General features: G+C 38.0%; 1 long non-coding RNA gene across 2 annotated transcripts; it reads right to left on the bottom strand.

Annotated features, from left to right (window-relative positions):
• Window positions 1-1,011: 1,011 nt before the first annotated feature.
• Window positions 1,012-1,542, bottom strand: LOC120921769. 2 transcript variants are annotated; one of them, XR_005744964.1, is made up of 3 exons: window positions 1,501-1,542; window positions 1,254-1,411; window positions 1,012-1,041 (listed from the first exon to the last, which is right to left on the bottom strand). It is a non-coding gene; the product is annotated as an uncharacterized LOC120921769 (long non-coding RNA). The 2 variants fall into 2 exon arrangements; XR_005744963.1 differs by having other exon boundaries at window positions 1,254-1,370; window positions 1,501-1,537.
• Between the last annotated feature and the right edge of the window lie 10,683 nt (window positions 1,543-12,225).

Raw genomic sequence — 12,225 nt, 5'->3', positions numbered from 1 at the left:
AGAGTCTATGGAGGTGGCTGTGGGTGAGGGGGGGGGGAGGGAGGGTACGGGGAGAGATTAGCTTTTTCCTTTTTTTTTCTTTTTCTTTTTTTTTCTTTTGTTTGTTATAATCTTATTTTTATTTTTTATTTTTCCTACATACTGTGATGGGTGGCATTGTTGTCTCCCCCGGACAACCAGGCGGAGGGACGAAAGCAAGGTTGTGACTAAGGTTAAAGGGGGATGCTCCATAGTATAGTGCGTGATATATTATCTTATACTGAAATGCCCAGTTGTATCATTTGTTTATGTATTATTTGTTTATGTATTATAATTCTTAAATAAAAAAAGAGCTTGAATCTAAAAAAAAAAAATGTGTTTGGGGAACTGGGTCCTGCCCAAGGGGACATATATCAATGAAAAAAAAAAGTTTTAAAAACTGAAGTTTTTCCGGGAGCAGTGATTTTAATAATGCTTAAAGTGAAACAATAAAAGTGAAACATTCCTTTAAATTTCATACCTGGGGGGTGTGTATTCCTGTAAAGTAGTGCATGTTTCCCGTGTTTAGAATTGTCCCTGCACAAAGTGCCATTTAAAACTACTCGTGGCTATTAATAAATTGTCGGTCCCGGCAATACAGATCAAAGTCATTGAAAACAATGGCAGGGGTCCCCCCCACAGTCCATTACCAGGCCCTTTGGGTCTGGTATGAATAGTAAGGGGAACCCCGAACCAAAAAAAAAAAGTATACGTTTTGTGGACAAGTATCAGTAGTCACAGGCACCTCACCCCAATGATAGGAAAAAATGAGAAGAGGGGGGAAAAAAGGGGGTAACCAAAAGGACCCCGGGGCTTTTGAACGATGCAAATAGATAATCAGACAGAATTTGATTATAAAATTAGAAAATATAATTTATTACACAAATAATTAGTATGCCATAAATACGATAAATTTGAAATACATCTCGATTAAATACGTGATATCAAGACGAAGCATTGTTTAAGTCAGCTCTACATGTTTCACTCCGACGAGTTTCTTCAGGAGCTTTCAGACATACAATGCTAAATATCAGAAGAAAAAACAACAAGACATATAATTAAATGACTGTTGAAAACAATCATTTATATATCAATACATTTTGGTAAATAATGTCAAAAAAGGGAAAAGAAAAATATTGATCATGAATACATCAGTTATTGTAGATAATGCATGCTCAAGGATCTCAACTACATATAAACAGGGGCCAAAAATAAAAACAATAATATTTACTTACCAAAAAGGTAAAACAGCAAAAGACAGCAGACCATACAGGAAGGAACCAGAGTCGTCAGGGAAATCAGAATAGTTCAGGAGAACCACAGCAGGATTTTAAGCCATTAATAGAATTAATCTGAAAAATCAGGAAAGCACATGTGGAAACACATATGCAAACTGCTCTCAGTTGTATTATGCAACAGTGGGTAAAGAGAATATACACTCCAAAAACTTGCTATAATGAACAATATATGTAATATATATACCTGTCAATAGTAAGCAAAAATGCCTATTGTCAGTAGAGACAGTCTAATGTTTGCCATAGATGTGGATTGAAAGAGGATAAAGGGGAAGGAAGACACTCTCACAGCCCCTCAAATAACCTGATCAAAAAGCGGCATCCGCTCTGTTAAGAAAAAAGGGAAGAAATAAAAAAGTATATTATAAATAAATAGGGATAGTTCAGTGCCAAAAGATGCACAGAACAAACAAATCCCTAATGCTCACAGTGTGTAAGCACAAAGCCAAAAAGCTTGTAAGGTAAATACCTGATTAGGATAAAGTCCAAAGATGAAAAGGCAGAGCCACCTAGATAGCTGTGCATACAGCAGCCTTTCCTTGCATTAATTAGGTCTGGTCTCAGCTGGAGCGCCTAACACAGCGCTTGGGCTTTAAATCTGCCACCACGGCGAGGATTGACCAATCAAAGCGCCGCGGTGCAGACACGTGACCTGGGCGTCAGCAGAAGGAAAACAATCCACCCAGCTGACAAGCTCAGCTGATCCCAATGTAGCCAAAAGTAATGACAGCACACATGAGACCAAGGAAAAGGTCTCTGTGGGCGGTCCAAAAACGATTGGCGCCATTTTGGAGGCTGGAAAGGTTTCCAGTACAAAATAGCTGGAAGGCAAATGGAATAGACAGCGCAGAAGCGCTGAAAAAACACACAAAACTCAAGCTGGGAATGGGTGTGCTGGCGTAATTGGTCTAAAAGAAAGGGACCTAAGGGGAAACAATAATGAAAGGGGAGTGATAAACCCTCTTAACCCCTGCAGCTCCCTACGTGTCCGTATGGCTCTCCTGAATCCATCCTGCGCCCAGAGGCATGAGGGAAAATCATTCCTTGGTGTGCCGTCATTATGAATAGAAGTAATACAATGAAAATAAAAATAAATATAAATAATAAAACAGTATGATATATTGTTACTACTTGAAAGTAGAAAAAGCAAGTTGTTTTGACATATAGTGTTCTTAATTAATATTTGTAAATAGCACTCTGTTTTATGAGATCCATGAGCAAGCAGATCCAACAATCATTAAACACAAAGTTTTATTTGGAGAGACAATCCATACATAATTGCATAAGAAGTTACAGTATGATAAACATACAGTGATTATTACATCTGGAAATATCCTAAGTGATTTTTGGATTTCAATAAAAAAAAAAAAAAAAAGGAAAAACAGAAAACAAAAAACAGAATAAATAAAATGAAAATAAAATAAAAATAAAAATAAAAATAAAAATAAAATGAAGAAAAAGAAATTAATTGTAATTAATAAGTAGATGAGAAATAAATAAAAATAAAAAGAAAATGAAATTTTATAGAAGATACATATGAGTATCAATATACAATGATGTTGATAAATATTGCTATGAAATCAGAAACATATATATATATGTGATATATGAATTATGAATTTTAACAATAATGATATAATAGAAATGAAAATGAAAGACAGCCCTATAAGAAAGGCTTGAAGCTCAAAGCTTCATTTAACCCTGGAGCAATCAAAGCGGACAAGGAGTAAATCCACTTTACCTCCCTTTGGAGCAGTATTTTATCATAGTCGCCCCCTCTCTCACCGGGGGTGATGTATTCCAAGGCAGAGAATTTCATTTTATGACTGTTGAATTGGTGGTGAATGCCTGAGTGGCGGCTTATTGGGGTTTCCATCTTTGTCTTAGCAATCAAGGTAACATGGTCCCTGATCCTATGAAAAAATGGACGCTTGGTTTTTCCCACGTAAAAAGCCCCACATTCGCATTGCATCAAATATACTATGCCAATAGATTGGCATGTTACGGAGAAAGTGGGTTTCAATATTTGTCCATTTGGAAGATTCACGGTGGTGGAAGCGTGAATGTAGCAACAAAATGGGCATTTGTGGCATGGTCTAGAGCCCCTGGGTCCACACAGGCGTGTGTTACCTAAGGAAAAATGGCTGCGGACCAGCCGGTCCCGCAGCGATCTAGATTTCCTAAAGGTAATCTGTGGATAGTCCTGTAAATGTCTAGACACAGCTTCATCGCTGAGTAAGAGACACCAATATTTCTGAAGGATGGAACGCACCTTCTGGTGGTGGCCAGAAAAGCGTGTGATCAATCGTATGCCCGGATCGGGTTTGGAAGTTTTTTGGTCATGGAGCAAGGAACTTCTTTTGTTTTGCTTTGCCCTGAGGTATGCCTTTTTGAGGCCCTTTTTGCTATATCCTCTCTCTTGGAATCTGGTTTGCAATAACTTTGCCTCATGCTCAAAGTTAGATTCAGTACTACAATTGCGACGTAGTCGCAAATATTGTCCATAAGGAATATTAGAGATAAGAGATCTCGGATGTGAGCTAGAGGCATGCAAAAGTGCATTGCCTGCCGATGGTTTACGGAATAAGGATGTCTCAATCATTCCTACATTGTCTATTGAAATCTGAATGTCTAAAAACGTTATAGACAGTTGGCTCATCTCAGAGGTAAACTTAAGATTATATTCATTGCTCTCCAAACTTTTCAAGAAGGATAAAAGATCAACCTTGGGGCCCGTCCAAATGAAAAAAACATTGTCTATAAAACGACGCCACAGGGGGATGTGCTCAAAAAATGAATGCACATCATCCGTGCGTAGCAAATTTTGCTCCCACCCCCCCAAGTACAAGTTTGCGTAGGAAGGGGCGCACTTAGTCCCCATAGCTACGCCTTGTACTTGGAGGTAGTGGGAGCCATCAAAAAGAAAAATATTATTAGATAAGATAAAGTCCAACAAATCCAAAATGAATTTATTGTATGCCGGGGAGGCTTCAGAATTTTCCAAGATGAAGCCCTCTACAACCCTCAACCCCAATGAATGGGGGATGGAGTTGTAGAGGGCCTCCACATCCAAGGCTACCAGCCACGAATCCTTGGGGATATTAATCCCATCCAATGTTTTCAGAAGATCGGTAGTATCCTGTAAATGCGAAGCCAGATTTTCAACCCAAGGACGAAGATACTCGTCGATGAGTTGACTGGCTTTTTCAGTTAGGGATCCGTTACCCGAAACAATCGGTCTGCCCGGTGGATTAGTCAAATTTTTGTGAATTTTGGGCAACGCATACAGCGTCGGTGTCCTAGGATGCATCACATTCAAAAATTCCCATGTACATTTCACAATGAGGCCCTGATGATAAGCTGAATTGATTAGGTTTTGGTATCGCAATATGGTATTTCTAAGATGTGTCTCACTTACTTTTTTATACCATTCTTTGTTGTTTAAGATTTTATATACCATCAATTTATAGCTTGATTTATCTTGAATGACAATATTGCCGCCTTTGTCAGAAGGCTTTATGACAATTGTGTCATTGGTCTGTAAGGAGCTGAGAGCAGATTTTTGTGTCTCCGATAAATTCGAGTGGGGCATATGGGACCAGTTTGTTCTACTGATTTCCTTTGTTACCTGATTTGTGAAAGCCCATATACTGGGGTTTCCTTGCAATGTAGGGAACATTTTGGACTTTGGTTTGTAGTCCCTAGGTTTGGAAGTTGGGACATGTGTTGTTACCAAGGCATCGGATAGAGAAGCAGGGAGGGTGGATGCATCAAGGAGAACCGCCTCCATTAGGTCGGTCTCATCGATGCCTCCCTCCTCCCAAAGTTCTGTAAGCTCCTCAAGAGCTTTGATATCTTTTAGAGTCATTTCTTCCCAGATGGGGTTTTCAAAATTGGTTGATGCAACTGACGGTTTGGGTTTGTCAAAAAGTACTTTTAACATTAATCTACGAGAAAATAAATGTATATCCTTAATTAAATCAAAGGTATCCGTATTCTGTACAGGACAAAATGTCAGACCTAGGTTTAAAACATCAATTTGTTCAGTGGATAGATGGGTTGAGGATAAATTTACTATTTGGAAACCCCCCAAGGTGGTTTGAACAATATCTGATGATTTAGAAGTCATTTTTTGTCGTCCGTCACTGGCAGGGTGAGAGCCCGTGCAGGACGAAAATCCAACTCTGTGGAGTTGCTTTGAGAGGTACCTACCGTAGGAGTTTTTAATGCACTGAACATATTATTGACCATACCACTCGCTGGTTCCGATAAAGTCAATGCGTTTGCTGAAGATGCTTTCGCAGCTTGTGCTCGCGTGTTGACCGTGGTCCTTGTTGATGATCTCGAGGAATTACCTCTCATGTTTCCTCTGTTTGATTTTGGTTGGAAAAAGCCGTGAGTTTTCACATTCGGTATTTGATCTGTTGTCGAAATAGAAATAGTGGAGGACAAAGAGGAGTCAGAGCCAGTAATATCACTCGGAATATCAGGACGTTTGGATTTGGGTTTATCCCCCTTCCGTTTACGGTACTTGGAGGCTGAGCCCCAGTTGTATGCTTGAGAGTTGTCGTAGGACAACTTGTCTCTGGTAAATTTTTGTTCTTTATTTTTTAAAAGTACTGAAACATAAGTTTCCAAGTTACCTTTTAGCGTGACTTCTCTTTCAGAGAAAATCTCATCATCTGTGATGCTTTTGTTCTCACTATACAGTTTCTCTATTTCCCTATCCAGGGAGTCCAAATCCAAAGTGTATCTCTGACGTAGAAGTGTCATCATTTTAAAGGAACAAATTTGAAGATTTGTCTCCCATTCAGTTTTAAACTCTTGGTCTACATTAGAGATTGTTGGAAAAATTTGAATCCTTAAACCCCATGGGGTAATTTTGTCATCCATATATTTCATAAAGTACCACTTGTTCCAAAAGAGTCTGGATTTTCTCTCCAGCATCCTTTGTAATCTGACAAAAAAATGGTCCATCGATAACCCCCCACTGATTTTGTTTTGTGACCTATGAATATCAGTCATTAACCCACTAAAAGCTTCCCCACAATAATTAGCCATAATTACAAAACAGAAAATAGAAGAAAGAAAGAATGAAAAAATGAAAAAAACCAAAAAGATTTTTGAAACCATACATAAATCATTAAATGTATACTTAGCACATGCATGGACGTCGTCCAATCAATATCAAAAGAAAAAAATACTTTGATTATATATATAGAGACTTTGATAAATGTCCACCAATGGTGATAGGTGAATAAACACCCAAAAATCAGAAAGAATACGTTTTGTGGACAAGTATCAGTAGTCACAGGCACCTCACCCCAATGATAGGAAAAAATGAGAAGAGGGGGGAAAAAAGGGGGTAACCAAAAGGACCCCGGGGCTTTTGAACGGTGCAAATAGATAATCAGACAGAATTTGATTATAAAATTAGAAAATATAATTTATTACACAAATAATTAGTATGCCATAAATACGATAAATTTGAAATACATCTCGATTAAATACGTGATATCAAGACGAAGCATTGTTTAAGTCAGCTCTACATGTTTCACTCCGACGAGTTTCTTCAGGAGCTTTCAGACATACAATGCTAAATATCAGAAGAAAAAAACAACAAGACATATAATTAAATGACTGTTGAAAACAATCATTTATATATCAATACATTTTGGTAAATAATGTCAAAAAAGGGAAAAGAAAAATATTGATCATGAATACATCAGTTATTGTAGATAATGCATGCTCAAGGATCTCAACTACATATATATATATACATATATATATATATATTTTTTTTTTTTTCATTTTATTTATTCTGTTTTTTGTTTTCTGTTTTTCCTTTTTTTTTTTTTATTGAAATCTAAAAATCACTTAGGATATTTCCAGATGTAATAATCACTGTATGTTTATCATACTGTAACTTCCTATGCAATTATGTATGGATTGTCTCTCCAAATAAAACTTTGTGTTTAATGATTGTTGGATCTGCTTGCTCATGGATCTCATAAAACAGAGTGCTATTTACAAATATTAATTAAGAACACTATATGTCAAAACAACTTGCTTTTTCTACTTTCAAGTAGTAACAATATATCATACTGTTTTATTATTTATATTTATTTTTATTTTCATTGTATTACTTCTATTCATAATGACGGCACACCAAGGAATGTTTTTCCCTCATGCCTCTGGGCGCAGGATGGATTCAGGAGAGCCATACGGACACGTAGGGAGCTGCAGGGGTTAAGAGGGTTTATCACTCCCCTTTCATTATTGTTTCCCCTTAGGTCCCTTTCTTTTAGACCAATTACGCCAGCACACCCATTCCCAGCTTGAGTTTTGTGTGTTTTTTCAGCGCTTCTGCGCTGTCTATTCCATTTGCCTTCCAGCTATTTTGTACTGGAAACCTTTCCAGCCTCCAAAATGGCGCCGATCGTTTTTGGACCGCCCACAGAGACCTTTTCCTTGGTCTCATGTGTGCTGTCATTACTTTTGGCTACATTGGGATCAGCTGAGCTTGTCAGCTGGGTGGATTGTTTTCCTTCTGCTGACGCCCAGGTCACGTGTCTGCACCGCGGCGCTTTGATTGGTCAATCATCGCCGTGGTGGCAGATTTAAAGCCCAAGCGCTGTGTTAGGCGCTCCAGCTGAGACCAGACCTAATTAATGCAAGGAAAGGCTGCTGTATGCACAGCTATCTAGGTGGCTCTGCCTTTTCATCTTTGGACTTTGTCCTAATCAGGTATTTACCTTACAAGCTTTTTGGCTTTGTTCTTACACACTGTGAGCATTAGGGATTTGTTTGTTCTGTGCATCTTTTGGCACTGAACTATCCCTATTTATTTATAATATACTTTTTTATTTCTTCCCTTTTTTCTTAACAGAGCGGATGCCGCTTTTTGATCAGGTTATTTGAGGGGCTGTGAGAGTGTCTTCCTTCCCCTTTATCCTCTTTCAATCCACATCTATGGCAAACATTAGACTGTCTCTACTGACAATAGGCATTTTTGCTTACTATTGACAGGTATATATATTACATATATTGTTCATTATAACAAGTTTTTGGAGTGTATATTCTCTTTACCCACTGTTGCATAATACAACTGAGAGCAGTTTGCATATGTGTTTCCACATGTGCTTTCCTGATTTTTCAGATTAATTCTATTAATGGCTTAAAATCCTGCTGTGGTTCTCCTGAACTATTCTGTTTTCCCTGAGGACTCTGGTTCCTTCCTGTATGGTCTGCTGTCTTTTGCTGTTTTACCTTTTTGGTAAGTAAATATTATTGTTTTTATTTTTGGCCCCTGTTTATATGTAGTTGAGATCCTTGAGCATGCATTATCTACAATAACTGATGTATTCATGATCAATATTTTTCTTTTCCCTTTTTTGACATTATTTACCAAAATGTATTGATATATAAATGATTGTTTTCAACAGTCATTTAATTATATGTCTTGTTGTTTTTTCTTCTGATATTTAGCATTGTATGTCTGAAAGCTCCTAAAGAAACTTGTCGGAGTGAAACATGTAGAGCTGACTTAAACAATGCTTCGTCTTGATATCACGTATTTAATCGAGATGTATTTCAAATTTATCGTATTTAAGGCATACTAATTATTTGTGTAATAAATTATATTTTCTAATTTTATAATCAAATTCTGTCTGATTATCTATTTGCACCGTTCAAAAGCCCCGGGGTCCTTTTGGTTACCCCCTTTTTTCCCCCCTCTTCTCATTTTTTCCAAAAAAAAAAAGTGCGGGAGTCCCCCCAAATTCCATATCAGGCCCTTCAGATCTGGTATGGATATTAAGGGGAACTCCGACACAAAATAAAAAAAATGCTATTTACAAATATTAATTAAGAACACTATATGTCAAAACAACTTGCTTTTTCTACTTTCAAGTAGTAACAATATATCATACTGTTTTATTATTTATATTTATTTTTATTTTCATTGTATTACTTCTATTCATAATGACGGCACACCAAGGAATGTTTTTCCCTCATGCCTCTGGGCGCAGGATGGATTCAGGAGAGCCATACGGACACGTAGGGAGCTGCAGGGGTTAAGAGGGTTTATCACTCCCCTTTCATTATTGTTTCCCCTTAGGTCCCTTTCTTTTAGACCAATTACGCCAGCACACCCATTCCCAGCTTGGGTTTTGTGTGTTTTTTCAGCGCTTCTGCGCTGTCTATTCCATTTGCCTTCCAGCTATTTTGTACTGGAAACCTTTCCAGCCTCCAAAATGGCGCCAATCGTTTTTGGACCGCCCACAGAGACCTTTTCCTTGGTCTCATGTGTGCTGTCATTACTTTTGGCTACATTGGGATCAGCTGAGCTTGTCAGCTGGGTGGATTGTTTTCCTTCTGCTGACGCCCAGGTCACGTGTCTGCACCGCGGCGCTTTGATTGGTCAATCATCGCCGTGGTGGCAGATTTAAAGCCCAAGCGCTGTGTTAGGCGCTCCAGCTGAGACCAGACCTAATTAATGCAAGGAAAGGCTGCTGTATGCACAGCTATCTAGGTGGCTCTGCCTTTTCATCTTTGGACTTTGTCCTAATCAGGTATTTACCTTACAAGCTTTTTGGCTTTGTTCTTACACACTGTGAGCATTAGGGATTTGTTTGTTCTGTGCATCTTTTGGCACTGAACTATCCCTATTTATTTATAATATACTTTTTTATTTCTTCCCTTTTTTCTTAACAGAGCGGATGCCGCTTTTTGATCAGGTTATTTGAGGGGCTGTGAGAGTGTCTTCCTTCCCCTTTATCCTCTTTCAATCCACATCTATGGCAAACATTAGACTGTCTCTACTGACAATAGGCATTTTTGCTTACTATTGACAGGTATATATATTACATATATTGTTCATTATAACAAGTTTTTGGAGTGTATATTCTCTTTACCCACTGTTGCATAATACAACTGAGAGCAGTTTGCATATGTGTTTCCACATGTGCTTTCCTGATTTTTCAGATTAATTCTATTAATGGCTTAAAATCCTGCTGTGGTTCTCCTGAACTATTCTGTTTTCCCTGAGGACTCTGGTTCCTTCCTGTATGGTCTGCTGTCTTTTGCTGTTTTACCTTTTTGGTAAGTAAATATTATTGTTTTTATTTTTGGCCCCTGTTTATATGTAGTTGAGATCCTTGAGCATGCATTATCTACAATAACTGATGTATTCATGATCAATATTTTTCTTTTCCCTTTTTTGACATTATTTACCAAAATGTATTGATATATAAATGATTGTTTTCAACAGTCATTTAATTATATGTCTTGTTGTTTTTTCTTCTGATATTTAGCATTGTATGTCTGAAAGCTCCTGAAGAAACTTGTCGGAGTGAAACATGTAGAGCTGACTTAAACAATGCTTCGTCTTGATATCACGTATTTAATCGAGATGTATTTCAAATTTATCGTATTTATGGCATACTAATTATTTGTGTAATAAATTATATTTTCTAATTTTATAATCAAATTCTGTCTGATTATCTATTTGCACCGTTCAAAAGCCCCGGGGTCCTTTTGGTTACCCCCTTTTTTCCCCCCTCTTCTCATTTTTTCCAAAAAAAAAAGTGCGGGAGTCCCCCCAAATTCCATATCAGGCCCTTCAGATCTGGTATGGATATTAAGGGGAACTCCGACACAAAATAAAAAAAATGCTATTTACAAATATTAATTAAGAACACTATATGTCAAAACAACTTGCTTTTTCTACTTTCAAGTAGTAACAATATATCATACTGTTTTATTATTTATATTTATTTTTATTTTCATTGTATTACTTCTATTCATAATGACGGCACACCAAGGAATGTTTTTCCCTCATGCCTCTGGGCGCAGGATGGATTCAGGAGAGCCATACGGACACGTAGGGAGCTGCAGGGGTTAAGAGGGTTTATCACTCCCCTTTCATTATTGTTTCCCCTTAGGTCCCTTTCTTTTAGACCAATTACGCCAGCACACCCATTCCCAGCTTGGGTTTTGTGTGTTTTTTCAGCGCTTCTGCGCTGTCTATTCCATTTGCCTTCCAGCTATTTTGTACTGGAAACCTTTCCAGCCTCCAAAATGGCGCCAATCGTTTTTGGACCGCCCACAGAGACCTTTTCCTTGGTCTCATGTGTGCTGTCATTACTTTTGGCTACATTGGGATCAGCTGAGCTTGTCAGCTGGGTGGATTGTTTTCCTTCTGCTGACGCCCAGGTCACGTGTCTGCACCGCGGCGCTTTGATTGGTCAATCATCGCCGTGGTGGCAGATTTAAAGCCCAAGCGCTGTGTTAGGCGCTCCAGCTGAGACCAGACCTAATTAATGCAAGGAAAGGCTGCTGTATGCACAGCTATCTAGGTGGCTCTGCCTTTTCATCTTTGGACTTTGTCCTAATCAGGTATTTACCTTACAAGCTTTTTGGCTTTGTTCTTACACACTGTGAGCATTAGGGATTTGTTTGTTCTGTGCATCTTTTGGCACTGAACTATCCCTATTTATTTATAATATACTTTTTTATTTCTTCCCTTTTTTCTTAACAGAGCGGATGCCGCTTTTTGATCAGGTTATTTGAGGGGCTGTGAGAGTGTCTTCCTTCCCCTTTATCCTCTTTCAATCCACATCTATGGCAAACATTAGACTGTCTCTACTGACAATAGGCATTTTTGCTTACTATTGACAGGTATATATATTACATATATTGTTCATTATAACAAGTTTTTGGAGTGTATATTCTCTTTACCCACTGTTGCATAATACAACTGAGAGCAGTTTGCATATGTGTTTCCACATGTGCTTTCCTGATTTTTCAGATTAATTCTATTAATGGCTTAAAATCCTGCTGTGGTTCTCCTGAACTATTCTGTTTTCCCTGAGGACTCTGGTTCCTTCCTGTATGGTCTGCTGTCTTTTGC

This window comes from Rana temporaria, assembly GCF_905171775.1.
Source record: "Rana temporaria chromosome 4 unlocalized genomic scaffold, aRanTem1.1 chr4l, whole genome shotgun sequence".
Taxonomy (NCBI): domain Eukaryota; kingdom Metazoa; phylum Chordata; class Amphibia; order Anura; family Ranidae; genus Rana; species Rana temporaria.
This window is presented reverse-complemented; position numbering and strand designations above follow the sequence as displayed.